Source organism: Grammomys surdaster, unplaced genomic scaffold (genome assembly GCF_004785775.1).
Source record: "Grammomys surdaster isolate TR1022 unplaced genomic scaffold, NIH_TR_1.0 126029, whole genome shotgun sequence".
In the NCBI taxonomy this organism is placed as follows: Eukaryota; Metazoa; Chordata; class Mammalia; order Rodentia; family Muridae; genus Grammomys; species Grammomys surdaster.
Genome location: NW_021620842.1, coordinates 3,610,502 through 3,628,532, shown reverse-complemented (window position 1 = coordinate 3,628,532; position 18,031 = coordinate 3,610,502). Strand labels below are relative to the sequence as shown.

The 18,031-nt window shown below is 36.5% G+C and overlaps 1 long non-coding RNA gene across 1 annotated transcript in view; it reads right to left on the bottom strand.

Annotated features, from left to right (window-relative positions):
- LOC114610137 overlaps positions 1–5,752 on the bottom strand; it is a 33,136-nt gene extending 27,384 nt beyond the window's left edge. Inside the window, exons 1-2 of the long non-coding RNA XR_003709648.1 lie at positions 5,573–5,752; positions 2,643–2,729 (exon numbers count right to left, since the gene is read on the bottom strand). This is a non-coding gene — a long non-coding RNA (uncharacterized LOC114610137). The remainder of the gene's footprint in view (positions 1–2,642; positions 2,730–5,572) is intronic.
- Between the last annotated feature and the right edge of the window lie 12,279 nt (positions 5,753–18,031).

Below are 18,031 nucleotides of genomic sequence, written 5' to 3'. Positions count from 1 at the left end.
ACATCAGTTGTGATCCTTTTAACTTATCCATAAATATTACTTCAGGAAATGCCTACAAAATCAAAGAAAGTCAAATTAAAAATAGCAATCATGGCAATAGACAAACAGGACAGTAGAACTCAGGAGAGCCTAAAGTAAACTTACAGATTTGAGGCATGGCGGGGTGGGGAATGAGCATTCCTCAGTACTAATGAGATGGCAACTGCTATGAGGCCACTGAGAAGGCAACCTGAATCAGCCATGGTTCTTTAGGTTAAATCAGAATCAGAAATTAGATTCTCTGAATAACTGAGGCTGAAACCAGTTTCTGTAAAACAAAGGCCTGTAATTCCAATTCATCAGAGATGAGAGTAACAGCTAGAATATTGTTCAATATATTCTTCCATGTGTTGAAACTGGCACAAGAAGTCAAATTCTGAGCATAAGTTTGCTTGAAAGTTCTGATGAGGTTGCTGGGATCAGGTTGTACAATTCACATGTTCTTTGGCATCTGAAGACAATGAAAACATCTGGGTGGTCCTGAGGCTTCTTTCTTAATTAGCCCTGGTTTCACAGGGCAGGGTATTCTCCCAATGTTAGGTCATTACTCAACAACTGCTGCAGGATTAGTAATAGAGCCAGACTATTTCATCTGTGTCTATGTAAATGGAATGTACTAGTGAGAACAAACAGGAAAGGGATTTCCCAAGTGGCAGAAAGCCAGAAACCACATGACACCATAACTCTTAGCTCTCAGTAGAACAACCTTTTTCTCTAGACCTGAATCAATCATTGCTTGTTTACTGTTTACTTTGGCATAATATGATTCTGTTTTCCAAAATTAATCTCTTGTTCTACCTTCTCTGCCTAAAAGCTTGCCAGCCACCAACTGCTTTGCCCCCAATCTTTTTTTGAAGAATCTACATATCAACCAGTAACAGGGTGCCTTTAAAAGTCCATGGACATTCATAGAATTAAAAATAAAGATCCTTCAGAAAACCCTATCTGATATCTTCTTTATTCAACATGACGCACAAAAGATGTATCAAAGAAGAAAACAAAAAATGCCAAAGACTACAAAACCACCAGTTGTTACATTGTTTTATATACTTATTTAAGCCTTCATATCAAGAGATGAAAACATAGCAAATGTTAGAAGGAATGGATGTTTGAGAATATTATATAAAGTACAGGAATGGAGAAAGAAGGATATTATGTTAGAGATACTAAATCCCAAATTTGGGCTTCCTAATTATTAGCTCTTACATAAAAATATATTTAAGATGAAATTAAGAATACTTAAATGGTTCAAGAAATTGAGAGGATCTATTGTAACACGCCTGATCTGTAGAGACAGGCATGTTCGGATTTTAAGACAAGTGGGTGTAATTTTAGAGAAATTTTAGTTTTTGAGTATCCCTATTCTGACAAAGCTAGCCACATCATTTCAGTCAAGTTAAACTTATCAAAATCTGTTTCTGACCCACTTCATGTATCCATAGATAGCTTGAAGGGCACCACTTCCTTTTGCTTAGAAATAAGTTGTCTTCCTGCTACCTGAAGATCCAGATGTAGAACTCTCAAATTCTCCAGCAACATATTTACCTGTGTGCTACCATGCTCCTTGCCAAGATGATAATGAATTCAACTTTTGAAGCTATAAGCATGCCCCAATTAAATCCTTTCTTTTATAAAAGCTGCTGTAATAATGATACCTCTTGACAGGAATAGAACACTAAGAAAACATGTGATCACCCAGAGTCTAGAACAACCTCACATTCCAATAAATACAAAAAATCAATTCTGAAATACAATGGAAAGACCTAAGTTAACTCCTCCTATACACATAAATCTGATCCAACCTCAAATCCCTGCAACTAAATAAAATATTTCAATTTTCAGAGTTAAAAGTTTATTAAAATGGAAAAAGAAATTTATGGAATAGGAAAATACTTGTAGAAAAAACTACCACTCGGTGCTCCCACAATTTTCTCTTTGATAATTATGATAATGAAATTTGCAAGAATTTTTTAAATGGGGGAATATTTATTTTTCCATAATTCTTGCTGTTATGCTGGGACACTCTATTCTCTCTCTCTCTCTCTCTCTCTCTCTCTCTCTCTCTCTCTCTCTCTCTCTCTCTCTGGCATTTGCTAAACAATTTCAGATCATTCTATTGATATACAAAATAAGATTTTCTGACTCTCTAGATATTTCCGTTTATAAGGGGTCATCTCTATTATCTCTTAAAACACTGAATGCTTCGTCTTTTAACCATTTAGAGTTTCATTAAACCACTTTTATATCTCGAATCATAAAGATCCAACCTTGTTCCAGCTAAGAACGCACTTTGATTTAATGTACTTGTTTTATGTGTTATTTAACTCTGAGTACATGATACTTGTTATTTTATTGTTCTTTTTATCATTATTTTTTTTGTCAACTTGACATAAGCTAGTTGGGAAAAGGGAATCTCAACTGAGAAAATAACCCTGTCTAATTGTCCTGTCACAAGCTTGCGAATTTTCTCGATTGATGATTAATTTGATTAATTTAGAAGATGTCAGTCTGTTATAGCTGTTGCCAACCCTGATAAGGTGGTCCTAAATCCTATAACAAATTAGGCTGAGCACAACACGTAGAGAAACCAATAAATAACATACCTACAAGGCTTCTGCTTTAGTTCCTGCTTTCAAGTTCCTGTCCTGCTTGAGTTGCCACCATGACTTCCCTCAGCAATGGAGTATGCCCTGGGGGTGAAAGATGAAATAAACTCTTTCCTCTCTGGGTTGCTTTTGGCCATGATTTTATCATATCCATAGATCACTAAGGCATTTATTTAACTATGTTTATGTCATTTTGTCTGTTGGTTTGTCACTTACATGTCTATAATTTCATATTTTAAACCAATAAACTGAGGATGTAAGAACACCTAAGAAGATGCTTTAGAGTTTGACCAAAAAAGCAGGTGACCCAAAAGAAAATTGATAAACATAGACTGAATCCAGAGATACCAGACTTTTATTCTAACTTTGGTTATCTTGTCAGTCACTGGTTTTTTTTTTTTTTTTTACCAAAAACAATTTCAGAGTACCTATTATAATAAGACCCAAATCTTAACAAGTTTGTTAGTTTAAATTTCTTGATAAGAAAAAAAAACAACAACAAATATCTCTAGTACCTTTGACATGCTTTGTCTACAGTTCACATACAGGTTTGAGATTTTGATTAAAATGTAAGTTATTTTGTTAAACAACACACCTTTTAATTCAAAATTTCTGTAAGAACTATGAAGCCAGAACTATGAAGCATAAAATATAAGAAGTTTTAATATTGATCATATTTTTAAGAAGAGTATGCTAAAATTGAAAGGACATAATTTAGGATGAGAAAGGGGTCCATATAGTTAAATAAGTATTCATTTAAAGTAAATGATGTTTTCAAAATAGAAAAAGTAATGACAAAATAAAAATGTATGAGTACAACTAAATTACTTTAATTAAATGTTATTAAAAATTCATGGGGAGGGCAGAAGACTCCAATATCCCAGAACATGTACTAGAAACCCCAGGTAAGATACCAGCCACCACCTGCTAATACCCCTTAAACCCTGCCTAACAGTCCCCAACACCACCCCTCTCCTGGGCTCCATATCCTGGCCTATAACCTTAGCAGAAGACTTTCACTGTACTAAAGACCATCTGGGTACTAGGAACCCCAGTAATCCCAGGTAACCAGAACCTCAGAAGCCACACCAGTATCCAGAACCTAAGAGACCATACCAGTTCCCAGAAACCCAGAGGCAACTTGAGTTCCCAAAACCCCAGATATCACACAAGCTGCCAAAACCCAGTGGAGATGCACAACTGGATCTCAAAACTCACTGGTCACCAGGACCACAGGTTACTCAGGCTAAAAGAACAAAGAAAAAACAGAAGTAAAAGAAAACATCCAAAGGACATACATCCAACACACACAAAAAAAGTCAGAAATCAGTACCTGAACCTACAATAACTCCAAACCCAGATGATTAGATGCCAGATTAAGAACATAGTCAACAATAACCAAGTCAATACGGCACTACCAGAGCCCAGATACCTTACTACAGAAAGCCCTTAATATTCCAATAAAGCCAAAGCAGGAGAGATTGACCTTAATCTAATCATATAAAGAGATCCACTCAGAGCCTAGATACCTTGCTGCAGCAAGCCCAGAATATTTCAGTGCAGCTAAAGCACAAGAAAATGACATTAAATCTAATCATTTAAAGATGATAAAGGCCCTGTAAGAGGAAATGAACAAATCCCTTACAGAAAAAAAGGAAAACACAAATGAATGGGTAAAGAAAATGAATAAAACTGTTCAAGACCTGAAAATGGATATAGAAGCAATAAAGAAAAGAAAAAGTGAGAGAACATAAGAGATGGAAGATCTAGGTAAGTGAACAGGAACTACAGATACAGGCATCACCCACAGAATATAAGACATAGAGGAGAGACTTTGAGGCATATAAAATATCATAGAAGAAACTGAAACAATAGTAAAAGAAAACAGTAAATCTAAAAGGTTCCTAACACAAAGCCCACTCCCACACTGACACTTTCTCCAACAAGGCCATATCTACTCCAACAATGAATGCTTCCTAATACTGCCATTCCCTAAGGCAAGCATATTCAAAGCACCACATTCTCCTCCCTGGGCCCCACAGGCTTGTTCAAACATATGAGTCTATGGAAGTCATACATAGCCATAGCATAATCCAAAATACATTAGTCCAGCTTCAAACAACCTACAGTTTATAAAAGTCTCAACAATGTTAAAAGTCCAAAGCTCTAAGTGTTTTCTGAGATTCACACATCTTGTAACTGTAATCCCCTAAAAAATCAAAATCAAAAAGCAGACCACAATATCTCTAACATCATATATAGTATACATTATGGTTCCAATACATCAAGGGGCTGGATGGAGGAAATATTGGACCAAAGTAAGACCAAAACCGAGCTGAGCAAACTCCAAATTCTGCAACTCAATCTTAAAAGCAGTCTTTAGATCTCCAACTAATTTCTGCTTTATTTACTGCAGCAAAATCCTCTCTGGCTAGTTCCACTCACTTTTAGCAACTTTCCTTGACCCAGTGTCTTATTCCAATGTCTTGGATCCATACATGACCTTCTGGACTTCTGCAAAGGGCTTGTATTACTCTCTGGCTCTGTCCTCTGTAGCATTCTAGGCTCTGATTGACTCCACTCCACTGCTGCTGCTGTTCCTGGTGATCATCCCAAGGTATTGGTATCTCCACTCATTCACTGCAAGTAGACTTCACCAATAGCCTATCCTGGGCTCCATTTATGGCGGAAACCTTCAGCTTTTTTGCATGACCCTGTTTAATCCTGAGCTGTTAACTACAACTGAGTCTGCACCTACACCAATGGCCTTCTCTGGCATCTCACAGTGCCAAGCCTCATCTCTGGGAGCTTGGTTCTAGCCTTCCTTGTACAGAACACATCACCCCGTCATACCTTCAAAACCAATTATCACCTGTGTGATTCTTATACATTACCAAGTACAGCTGCAGCATGAGGTACAACCTTACCTATCTCTGGAACATAGCTTCTTTGTGTTCTCAGAAAACACTCCCCAGAAGATTTTAAATCCCCTGATGCTGGTTTCCTATTAACACTGTTAACTTCTTAGCTCCAGTTAACCAACATCAAATGCCCCAGCAGTGCCTTCTGTTCTGGACTCTAAAGCCAGAGCTACATGGCCGAAGCTGCTGAGTTTTGCTGCTTGCTGAGGCTGAAACTTATATCTTAACTAAACAGTTCTCTTCTATCTTTCTTCCCCAAAGCTTGAAATGACCTCAAAGCAGCAAATTCTAGTAACTGATTAACAAAGTTTAAACAAGCCAAGAATGTGGTAACAACCTTCTTCCTATGCTTGGTTGACAACAACTTATACTTTAAAAAGCAAATCATCTTTCTTATGTCTTATTTTTGAGATCCTGATTAACTAAGCTGGTAACCATGAATTCTGCTTTTACACACAGAATTATTTGTTCTTCATTATAACTTTATTATTTCCTAGTACACACCGAAAACCTGTTATCTCATCCCTAGATCACAAGATCAAGGAACTCAGGCTCAACTCAGAGTGTGTGCTTACTTTGATTGTTAGCTTATCCTAAGCCTATTCTTCCTACCTGTACAATTGTGTTTTTGTAATGCATGAACAATCACTTTCTCTAAGTCCTTTCTTTAACTCAAGTAGCTTTTGTCATTCTATCAGGGAAGGGCACACTTTATTCTTAACTCCAACTTAAAACTTTCTATCACCTATCCTAATTTCCTAACTTTATATTTTCTAACAACTATCCTAACTTCCCAAAATTATTTAAATCAAACCAAACTCCTTTTTAATTACTTAAATCAAGTCAGAAATTCCATAGAATCATTAATTCATCTAAACAGCATTATCTCAAGAATTTTCATTTTCAGGATGGTGGGCCTTCTTTTCAGGAAGTTTACTTCCCCACTGCAACTATTCCTGCATGGTGTCTGCCACACATGGATCTGCTTGCCTCTATCTCCTGGGATTAAAGGCAATGGTGGGAGAGGGAGCACCCTCATAGAAGCAGGGGGAGGGTGAAAAGACAGGGAGTTTCCAAAGGTGAAACCGGAAAAGGGATAACATTTGAAATGTAAATACATAAAATATCCAATAAAAATATGAAAATAAAAAGATCAGGAGCAAGACAAGAATTTCACTTTTACAGCTTCTATTCAACATATTATTAGAAGCCCTAGCCATGCAGAAGGAAAGAGAAGAAAATTAAAGACATTGTAATTGGAAAGGAAGAAGGTATAAAAAAAATAATGATGATGATGACAATGATGCTTATAATGATGATTAAAAAGAAAAGAACTCTTATCCTCACTAATTGTGATAGTGCACTATTATATGAAAATGTGAGTGAAATAAGCCTTTTCCCCCAAGTTGCAGTTGTTCGTTGTGTTTCATAACAGCAAAGTAACTCTAAGACACCCATCTTCACTCTCACTCTTCTCCTCCAATTTTAGTCTCTCAGTCTCACCACAAGCTTTGTAACAGACTATCTGCTGTGGCCACTCCTTCTCTGACCCATTTCCAGTAGTCTATAAAGATCCCAGTGGCACACACAGCTTCCTACCTCCTGTGGAACCCCTCAAACTGTCCCCCTCCTATCCTATCCTATCCTATCCTATCCTATCCTATCCTATCCTATCCTATCCTATCCTATCCTCATTCCTTAGTTTCAGTTAGGAATACCTAGAAACACAGTCTATACAAGACCCCCAGTGGTTATGCCTGGCAGGATCTCTGAGATATTCCGAACCAGGCAATACTCTGTCATGACATTCTCCTAAACCAGAATTTGCAACAGTAACCAAGGAATGGAATATCCACCCAACAAACATGAAAACAGATATCAGCACTCAGAATTACCATAATTACAAGCCCAGATATCAGAAAAACCAACCAAAACAAACAAACAAACAAAATACAATCAGTAACAGCCAAGACAATATATCTCTACTAGAGCACACCAAGCCTACTATAATAAGCCCTGGGAAATGCAATGTAACCTAAGGACAAGAAAAGGGCTTCAAAATAGCTATTACAAATATGTTTAAGGACCTTAAAGATGATAGGAATAAAGCCATTAATGAAATCTATGAATATACAAGCAGTAGAATGATATAAAGGAAACTGTTCAAGACACAAAACTAGAATGGGAATCATTAAAGAAACCCTAAGCTGAGGGGAAACTGAAATGAAAATTGTACGAACTCTCAGAAGCAAGCCACACCAACAGAATCCATGAGATAAAGAGAATGTATCAGACATTAAAGAAAAGCGATAAGAAATGGATACCTTAGCCAAATAAAATATTGAATCTGAAAAATAACAGGCATAAACTATACAGGAAATCTGGGATACTATAAATAAACCAAATATAAAAATAATAGGAGTAAAGAAAGGAAAGAAAAGAAACCCAGGTGAAAGGCACAGTTGCAGCCACTATGAAAATCAGTGTAAAAAATTATCAAAAAGCTAAAATTAAATCTGCCATATAACTCAGCTATACCACTCTTTGGTATATACCCTAAGAACTCAACATTCTATTCCACAAATACTTGAATAGCCACATCCATTGCTGTTCTATTCACAATAGCTAGAAAATGGAAACAACTTAAATGTCCTTCAAGTGTCAAATGCATAATAAAAATGTAGTACATATACACACTATGGAATACCATTCACTTATAAAAAGATGAAATCATAAATGATGTGGGCAAATAGATGGAACTAGAAACGAACATGTTGAATGGGGTAAGCCAGACCTAAAATGCAAATGTGGTGTGTTTTCTCATATCAAAGACTCATATCTTCAAGTCTTCACATGGAAGTAGTTATGTCACATCGAGGTATGGGTGTTCAGGTGAATACAGATATCTTTCAGAACAGGGTAACAGCGGGGTAAAGGTTCAGGGCACAGGTCGTTATGACTCTGCGTATGACTTGCTTGTCCTTATCTAAGTTGGTATTATCTGCCAAGGCTACCTATTTACAAGGTCTATGACTACTCAGGCTGGTAAATTTCCACAAAACCTGCTTGTTTACAAGAGCATATAGCCATCTGTTTCAATGTTTTTCCACAGAGACCCAAGACTTGGTGTTAGTATACATGTATGACAGGCCTATTGCTGATTTTAGGCCTGTGGCTGATTTTAGGCCTTCAGTGTATAAGCAGGGCTGCCCCTGACATCTCCTCCCTTCTCCAAGTATAGAGAAAAAACTACGGAAGCCAGGAGATTAAAAAATGGACCATTGATGGCGTAGCAGAATAGAGAGAAGTGTGAGCAATAGAGCAGTGAATAACAGAGTACAAGCAGGATCAGTGGAAAATGGGAAAGGGGAAAAACTCTGATTTCTTCAGGAGCACTGAAGAAAAGGAGAGTGAAATAACAGTAAAGTATCTGAAAAATCCATAACTAATCCCTGGAGACTATTTTTTTATATACCAGAAGGTAGCATTCAAGCTTCCAAAGGAGGGAAGCAAGCAACAGTCATGCCCAGCTATGATGTCAATCATAGCAACAACCATCATTGTACAATAGCCCTAAAGGTATTTATACCTAGTTCATAGCCAACAGCTCTCTTTGGACTTAACTGTTCAACATGAAGAAAATCATGTCTAGTACCAGAAACCCAGCCAATTACACAGGGTGAAGGAAGTTATAGATTTTAGAAGAGAATCTATAACCACTGCTTTACTAAGCCATCATAATCTCTACCACCACTCTAAATATTTGTACTTATACTCACAAATAAGTGTATTTCTTACCCCTTATCAAAGAAACTTCTCAACATACAGAGACTATTACAAACAAACATCATCCAATCAAAATGCTGATTTGGAGAGCCTAGTCCTAATGCCCACATCTAAAGAACAACCCATACCTAAGGCTCAGGAAATATTGTGAAACAGGTTCTAAAATGAATTTAAGACCCAGAGAATGAGGGTCTTTCCTTTGAGATTATATCTTTTAGTAATGTCAGAAACTATAAATTCTCAAAAACATGACTGTCTACGCATGAGCTGAGTAAGAATAATAACAACAGACTTGCCAGAGTGAGCAGGAGAAAGACCACAAAGCCTCAGCAATATACAAAGTTCGGTAGGCAACTAAGAATGCTGAGAGCAGGAGAAATAGTCTTTCCCAGAGAAGAGCACACCTATTGGTTTTTCAAATGGTCAGCTCTGAAAAAATTTGTACTAGTAATATTACCGAGACTGAGCAGCTTATATTTTCAAATGTTGCCTTCTGGTATATAAAAATTTGTGCGCGTGTGTGTGTGTGTGTGTGTGTGTGTGTCTGTATGTAACAACCATTAGTGAAAAAAGCTAGGAATTCAAAATAAAGCAAAGAGACGGGTTGAATTTACTTGGCCCAGGGTGTAGCACTATTAGGAGATATGTCCTTGTTGAAGGAGATGTAGCCTTGTTAGAGGAAGGGTGTCTCTGTGGGGGTAGGCCTTAAGACCCTCCTCCTAGATGCCTGGAAGCCAGTCTTCTCCTAGTGGCCTTCAGGTAAAGATGTCGAACTCTTAGCTCCTCCCATGCAATGCCTGCCTAGACACTGTTATGCACCTGCCTTGGTGATAATGGACTTCTGAATCTGTAAGCCCGTTCCAATTAAATGTTATCCTTTATAAGAGTTGCTTCTGTCATGGTGTCTCTTCAAAGCAATGAAAACCCTAAGACAGGGGGTTATATGGAATGCTTCAGAGGAAGAAAAGAAAAGGAAGAAATAATCTAATTACATTTTTATATTATATTATCTCAAAAAAATAAGTTTAAAAGTCCTAAAAAAATAAAAGGATACTGTGAAGTAACACTTGACAGTTAATGTATGACAATTTTCTCTTCTTAAACCTTGTAAGCTTGATTTCAGATATTGAAGAATATATTCAATGATGAATTCAATCATGACTACTCATGAACATTTTGTTCAGGGCTCATATAACAGGTACAAGTAGCACTTAATTGTTTATTGTAATGGAGAATAAAAACTTGCAATTATAGCCAAAGAGTGATGAGTGACCTGAGAATCAGAAAATGCTAATAGAAAAGCATGAAACACAAGTAAGGAAGCTTCTGGCTCAACCTCCCCAGAAGGATTGTTGATGAAAGCCAGACTGACTAGATGCCATTTGATAGACAGGTATGTGTGAGGAGCACAAAAAGAGAATGATGAGACTTTAAGGGTGGAAAGTATTAATAGAGTTCTATCCTCATGCCACCTGACCTTTGATGTCAATAATAAGCCCATTGAATATACGGTACAAGTATTAGGAATCTTTTAAAATGGTATAAATTATTGAAACAAAATTCTAAACATTAAAAAATGGAATGAAGGGTGAAAGGAACATAAAATATTCTAAAATATATTGGAAAATGTTGGAAAAAGAACACAATATATTACTGAGTGAATGGTTTCTCTAAGTGGGGATGATCATGTTTTGTTTTCATGTAGTATAGGGACATGTGTGAGTGTCATATTATAGGGAGAAAGAGAGTAATAAAGACTGATACGTTGGAAAAAGTAAATTATCAGGTTTACATGGGAAATGGAATGAGTATTGCTCAGATCAGTCAACAAGAACAGTAGAAGAATATCCAGTGAAAAACTAAATAACATTAAGTTATAGAAAAAAGAAAGATTCCAATGTCTGAGCCACACTATGAACCAAATTCTGTAATGTAAAAGGCAATCTATTTGGCCTTGTAGAGTTAATTTCTGTTTCCCCCAAAAATTGCCGTGATGATAAAGGAAAGATGAAAGTAATAGTTAACTACATTGTATTAAAACACAAAGGAAACATCAAGGATAAAATACTGGTGTCAGAAAACTGGAAAGTAATATTTATAGTAAAAGTGACAAATAAGTATATATCCAAATGTTCTTTCATAACATGAATTTACAGAATAAAAACTTGAAAACAGCAGAACATGTACAATTGAGAAACAAACATATTCACTTTAACAGTGGATAAACAGAATGAACCAACTGTGGAAGTATAGATTAAAACATGCAGCACAGGTTTAACTTGTCCAGCACAATCACTTAAATTCCTATACCTTATGGATAAACCAATTGGCATTTCCAAGAGACATCATCTCTTGGAAGACTGCTCTGTTTTAATCAATTTTAGTTTTGGATATTTTAAACTAAGTAAAATGCATATTTTTCAACCTTAAAAAGTATATCAGATGATGAATTTTAAGAATAGGAATGACTGACTTCAAAACTTTAGAGGAATAAAAATGGATCACAGTATGATTAATAAAGTAGATGTACTAAAAGCATGTACATAATACCTTATACATATTCAAAGAAGATTTCATATTCCACAAATACTGAATATAAGATGAGTATAGAGGCTGCTTTTGCTAAAGGTGCATAATCTTACTAGAGCCTGAAGATAATATATTGAATTCCAAAAATGGAAGTCAAAGACCAATCTCTCTGATTTATTTTTTCACATCTCTTTTGTCATATTAACTCTGGATTAGAACTTGCTCCACTCTATACATAGGCATGTTATTCATTTAAAGAGCATTCTGCTAACACTTGCAATCCCCCCGTCATCCATTATGCAAAGGAATTTTCAGGATTTCAAAAACAGTGAGCCCTACAAAGAGATTACTCATCTAAGGACTGCCCCCTCTCCAACAGGAATAATTGTCATCATTACCAAAAAGTCCTGAAGTGATAATGACATCAAGGAGCCAGCAAGACAAAGCAGAGCCTGACCTGATATAATTATTAATCAGACCATAGTTTAACCAAAACAGCTTATTAATTGCTACAGAGCTTATTCTTTGTTAACAGTGCACTTTGAAATAAACACTTCTATTTTTAATATGTTGTGTGTTGCATAGAGCCTTGTAGCTACTTACCCATCTTCTTTTTCCCTCTCTCTGTTGTAGTCATTGTTTCCCTAGACAGGGTAAGAAAGGACACAGTGAAACTACAAAATGCCCCATTCCATGAGTGAAAAGAAGGTTTACTTGAAATTAGAAACTTATGTGTGGCTATCTTTTTAAGCAGTAGAAAAAGGATAGCCAGAGATATTTGGAAGAGTCCAAAGAAACCAAAGCTAACTACCTCTCTGGAGTCCAAGTGGATCACCCAATGGTGCAGAAAACCTTCCAGGTTATAGAGAAAGCAGATAACTGAAGGGTTGGGGGAGGTATACAAGCTGGAACAGCATGGTGCTAGCATGGAGGCTTTGATATGTGTTACAGGTATGCCTTAATAGAGAGCTAGATATACAAGCTGCCAGAGTAGGGGGAGATAATGAAGCTGGCTCTTCCTGGCAGACAGACCTGTGAAACCTGAGGAATGCTGAGTGTAGGCTTTTTTCTATGTGCTGGAAATCCTTGAGTCCAGCCTGAGCTGAACCTAAACTGTCATTTAGGATATTGTCAGTGGCACTGCTATTTTGGGGCTTGGAGGTTGGGACTGAAAAGATAGGTTCACTTCTAATTTCATATATCATGGGATACAAATAATTTTTAAAATGTGATCATTTAAAACACACAAAATGTCATCATTACAAATGAATCCAAAATCTGCTTTCTAGAAAGAACTGATTACATAATTGAATTCTTTTGATATTAAACAGAGAGAGAATAATGGGTAGGAAACATAGCATTAAGAATAGAAAAGGAAATATAAACTGTAGGTAGAATAAAAATTAGAAGAACTACAATTCAGACAACTCAACAGCAACTAATGTAGAGGCAATAAACTTGAAGAAAAGTTGTCAAAACTGATTTGATAAGACTTTAGAAATTGTTAATTATATATATATATACATATATATACATACATATATATGTATGTATACACACACACACACACATATATATGTATATATGATGTTTTTAATAACACATAAAAAGGGCAGTATGGTAACTAGAGAAGCCCCACATGGACTGAATATCACATAGATACTAACTCCATCACCCTTACACACAACAAGAATTCAATGAACTGTTTGTTGTTTCCAGCAATACATAATAGCAATTCCTCACAGAAAGAGGCAGCATAGATCCTGTGTAAGATGAATCCCTATGTATATAACAATTCATACCCTAAAGGCAGGATATAAAGATCAATTCTTATGAACACAGTGGTTTGGCAATGGCACGTTTCTAAAAGGGGCCAAAGTCCCTCTAAGGTTAACCATTATGGAGAGAAAGAAGTAAGGCATGACCAGAGGAAGTAGACAGGTGTTTAAGGGCTTGGAGTCTCATGAAAGATTGCTATTTTAATGGCTTCTGTACTATTTGAGCTAAAGTGCAGATGGGCAATGGAGTCTTATTACATGTACTGAATTTTACTAGTTTCAGTCTGAAACTTCATGGTATGGTCATTGGAGATCTAAATGGAAATTCACTCTCACACCAACCACAGTCCAGAAAGTTGGCATATTCAAGATTTGGGCACACAGTTGCTGTCAGCAATGAAGCATTTCCACTGACCTGTTCTAAGAGACCTAGTGGCAGCTTATATCATCACCTACTGCAGACAGGTGCTCCAGATGAGACTCTCTCCCTCCCCCCTCTCCCTTCCCCCTCCTCTCTCTCTCTCTCTCTCTCTCTCTCTCTCTCTCTCTCCCCCTCCCCCTCTCTCCTGTTGGCTTTCATTCTCCCTCATTCCCCATCTTGCTCGTTCTCTTTGTCTCTATCTCTCTGTCAGGTTCCCATTCCAAGAAGGCCTATTGACCCCTCCCCCAATAAACCTTTTAAACTAGATTAGTTGTGGTGTAATGTCACACCAGGGCATCTTGGCACAGTCCACCAAAAGTACCCCAACCCTCACTGCTTTATTCTACTACTTACATAGAGAACTATGTTCAGTTAGTCAATGATGAAGATGTGCAAGGTTCAATAACTGCATCAAATGAAGTCCAGGCCTCTAAAAATGTATCAAAATCACAAACAGTACAGAAAATGGATATCTGACAACAATTGATAAAAGTTTTCAAACAATGTCTGGCGCTACACTGAAGGCCTTGTGCCAGCAGCTTCCAGTCAGCTCCACCAAAATCAACTAGGCTAATAGACTGATAAAGCTATGCAGAAGGCTTCAAGGCTGAAAATAGAAGACTTTATGTTGGATAGAAAAAGAATTTGATATCTACTTGATAGAATCTAGACTCACCTGAAAAATAGACCTATGAAATGCCTATGAGGGATTTTCTTGATTATGGTAACTGAAGATGCAACATATTTCCTATTGAGCTTGTTATTTAAGAAAATTCTGATCTTTTCCTTTAAATAAGTCTTCTACCCTCCAGATAACTAATAGTCAAGAGAAAGACATTAATACTCGGTGGAAAGATTGTATTATAAAGAAGTTGATCTGTCTTCTTAGGACTACAGATACAATGTGGCTCCTTCAAGCTCCTGACAAACATCAGGGAGTAAAATACATGATAATATCCCACTTTTAGACACAAACATCTTTGCTTCTATTTTTATTCTTTCCTTATCTCTTTACCACCTACTATCACTGTGATTGTAAACATATTCTGTTTATGAAGAAGTATGTGTGTGTTCTTTAAATATTCAAGAACCTCTGTGTTTGTAAAAGAATATAATTTGAAAATAGACATATGCTACTAAAATTGTTGAAGATATTTTATAGTTTAATACTTTATGAAGAGAGTGTAATATAAACAAGTGAATCATCTATCAATTATGTTAATCACAAAATAGAAATTAACCAAGGTGAAAAGGGTAGTACCAGAGGACTGTTATTTAGAAGAATGCAGGTGTTCTTCCAAGAAACATTTGAAGTGTTCAACATAGCTGCTCTTGGGACTCATCTGCCAAGAAGTCAAATATAATAGAGTAGCAAACATCATCGGTATATTTGAGATAAGTGTGTAACTCCCAAATACAGGTGACATAGACATGATGAGTTAACAACTGGCAGTGATGGAGCCATTTTATATTGTTTAGATGTTTATGAGAATACTTTAAAATAAAAGTAAAAATACAACTGGATATACAGGTTTTCTGGCACCATTTCTATTTTTTAGTGTATGTTTTTGACACATTTGCCAAAAATTAGGTGTTTATATCAGGGCATGTTTATTCCTGGGATTTCTATTATATTGCATTAGCATAGATGTCATTCCTTGTGCAAAAAGCTGGATGTCTTCATCTCTATGTATCTCTACTATTGTACCAGCCCATGCTGCTCCACGCTGCCCCACGTTTGGGGGCCAAGTGCTTTGGTACTCAGGTCAGTCAACAGGGTCTAGCAAGAGAGAAAGTATGGATGGAAGGGCAAGAGATGCGAAGAATGGAGACAAGACAGAGGGTCTTATCAAGTCCCTTTATTGAAAGGAAATCCTGGGTGTTTATAGGCAAAAGCAGGGGAACACAGCTGAAGACACTTTACCACATGCACTTTGCAGCTGGGGGCACCAAACAACAAAACAAGGTATATGAGGAAAACAAGATGTTTATCAGAGTGTGCTCAGCTGTTGTGGGCTGTTGGAAAACAATTCTTTTGTCAGGGTGTATGGCTCAAGATGACTGCAAAGATGATAGCCGCTTTGTGCTAGGAGTAGGCTTCCAACATACTATATCATTTAAGATCAAGAAATATAATGTCTCTTGTATTTTTTCTGTGTTGCTTTGACTGTTTGAGGTATTTTGTATTTTCATGTCAAATTTAGGAGCATTTTCTCTAGTTCTGGGGAAAAGATGTAGACATGTAGATAGGTATTGCATTGAACCTGGAAATTGCTTTTGATATAACAATTATCTTCATAATATTAATCCACCATTGTAGAAACATAGGAAGTCTTCCCATAATTGAGTATTTTCTTCAATTTACTTTTTTCACCATAACAGTACTTTTTTTATAGAAGTCACCTCCTTAATTTTATTTTTGAATCTATTTGGAAATGTGATGTTTTTCATATATTCTTTCTCAAAACAATTTCTTGGAGATTATATATATATATATATATATATATATATATATATATATATCAGCTTTCTTTGATGAATCCCCCCAAACCAAGCCTACCTACACCATCGCTGTGATCCCAAGGCATGGTTCCAGTCATACAGCTCCAGTTTTGCCTGGTGAGCTCCCCAGAGCATTGCCCAGCAACACTGTCTTCACATTCCTAGACCTAGTTGCTCATGCACAGTCTCTTCACTGGCAGAGTCAGGCAGGCTCCCTTCAACATCACCCACCAGCACCACTCCTGTAATCTTAGATATAGCACCAGATGTGAAGCTCCTGCCCCACTGTAGCCTGAGTCAGGACACAATCTCACATAGATACACATACTTACTCATGGCCAGGTCACAGTATAAAAATACAAACAATATGAAAATCCAAGATGGACTATTCCCTGAAAGTTCATTAGTCTTTTAGATATGGTTCCAGCAGGAATTATTTAGATGAAGCCCAGAACACACAATTTAAAAATTCAATACTAAATTTTACCAGCAGGTTCATATTTTAAAAGGATATTAAAAAATAGATCAATTATTTAGCATAGTAATAAACACCTGAGTTATATCCAAGAAAATATAACAATAAGGATGAATGAAGTCAGGATTTGAAAATTCAATAAAAATTCATTTTCATAAAAATATTGAAGGTAGATCTACTGAAACGAAGACAGAATTTAATAACTCAATAATCTATTTAGACAACTCAAGGGAAAGATTGACAAATAGAATAGAAAGAATTTCAGAACTTGAAGATAAAATAGAGCTATTGGAACACTCAAGCAAAGGATATGTAAATTGTTGATAAGAATGGGGACTAATATCCCAGATCAATGGGATGAAGATCATATCTTCATCCCATTGGGACAATTTCCTAGACAAATACCAGTTGCCAATGTTAAATCAGGACCAGATAAACCATCTAAACAGTCCCATAACCCCAAAAGAAATAGAAGCAGTCATTAAAAGTCTCCCTACAAAGAAAAGCCCGGGACCAGACGGTTTTAGTGCAGAATTCTATCAGACCTTCAAGGAAGACCTAATCCCAATTCTTTTCAAACTATTCCACAAAATAGAAACAGAAGGTACACTACCCAACTCATTCTTTGAAGCCACAATTACACTCATACCTAAGCCACACAAAGACCCAACAAAGAAAGAGAACTTCAGGCCAATCTCCCTTATGAACATTGATGCAAAATTACTCAATAAAATTCTAGCAAACCGAATTCAAGAACACATCAAAACAATTATCCATCACGATCAAGTTGGCTTCATCCCAGGAATGCAGGGTTGGTTCAATATTCGGAAATCCATCAATGTAATCCATTATATAAACAAACTCAAAGAAAAAAACCACATGATCATCTCACTAGATGCTGAGAAAGCATTTGACAAAATTCAACACCCCTTCATGATAAAAGTCTTGGAAAGGTCAGGAATTCAAGGTCCATA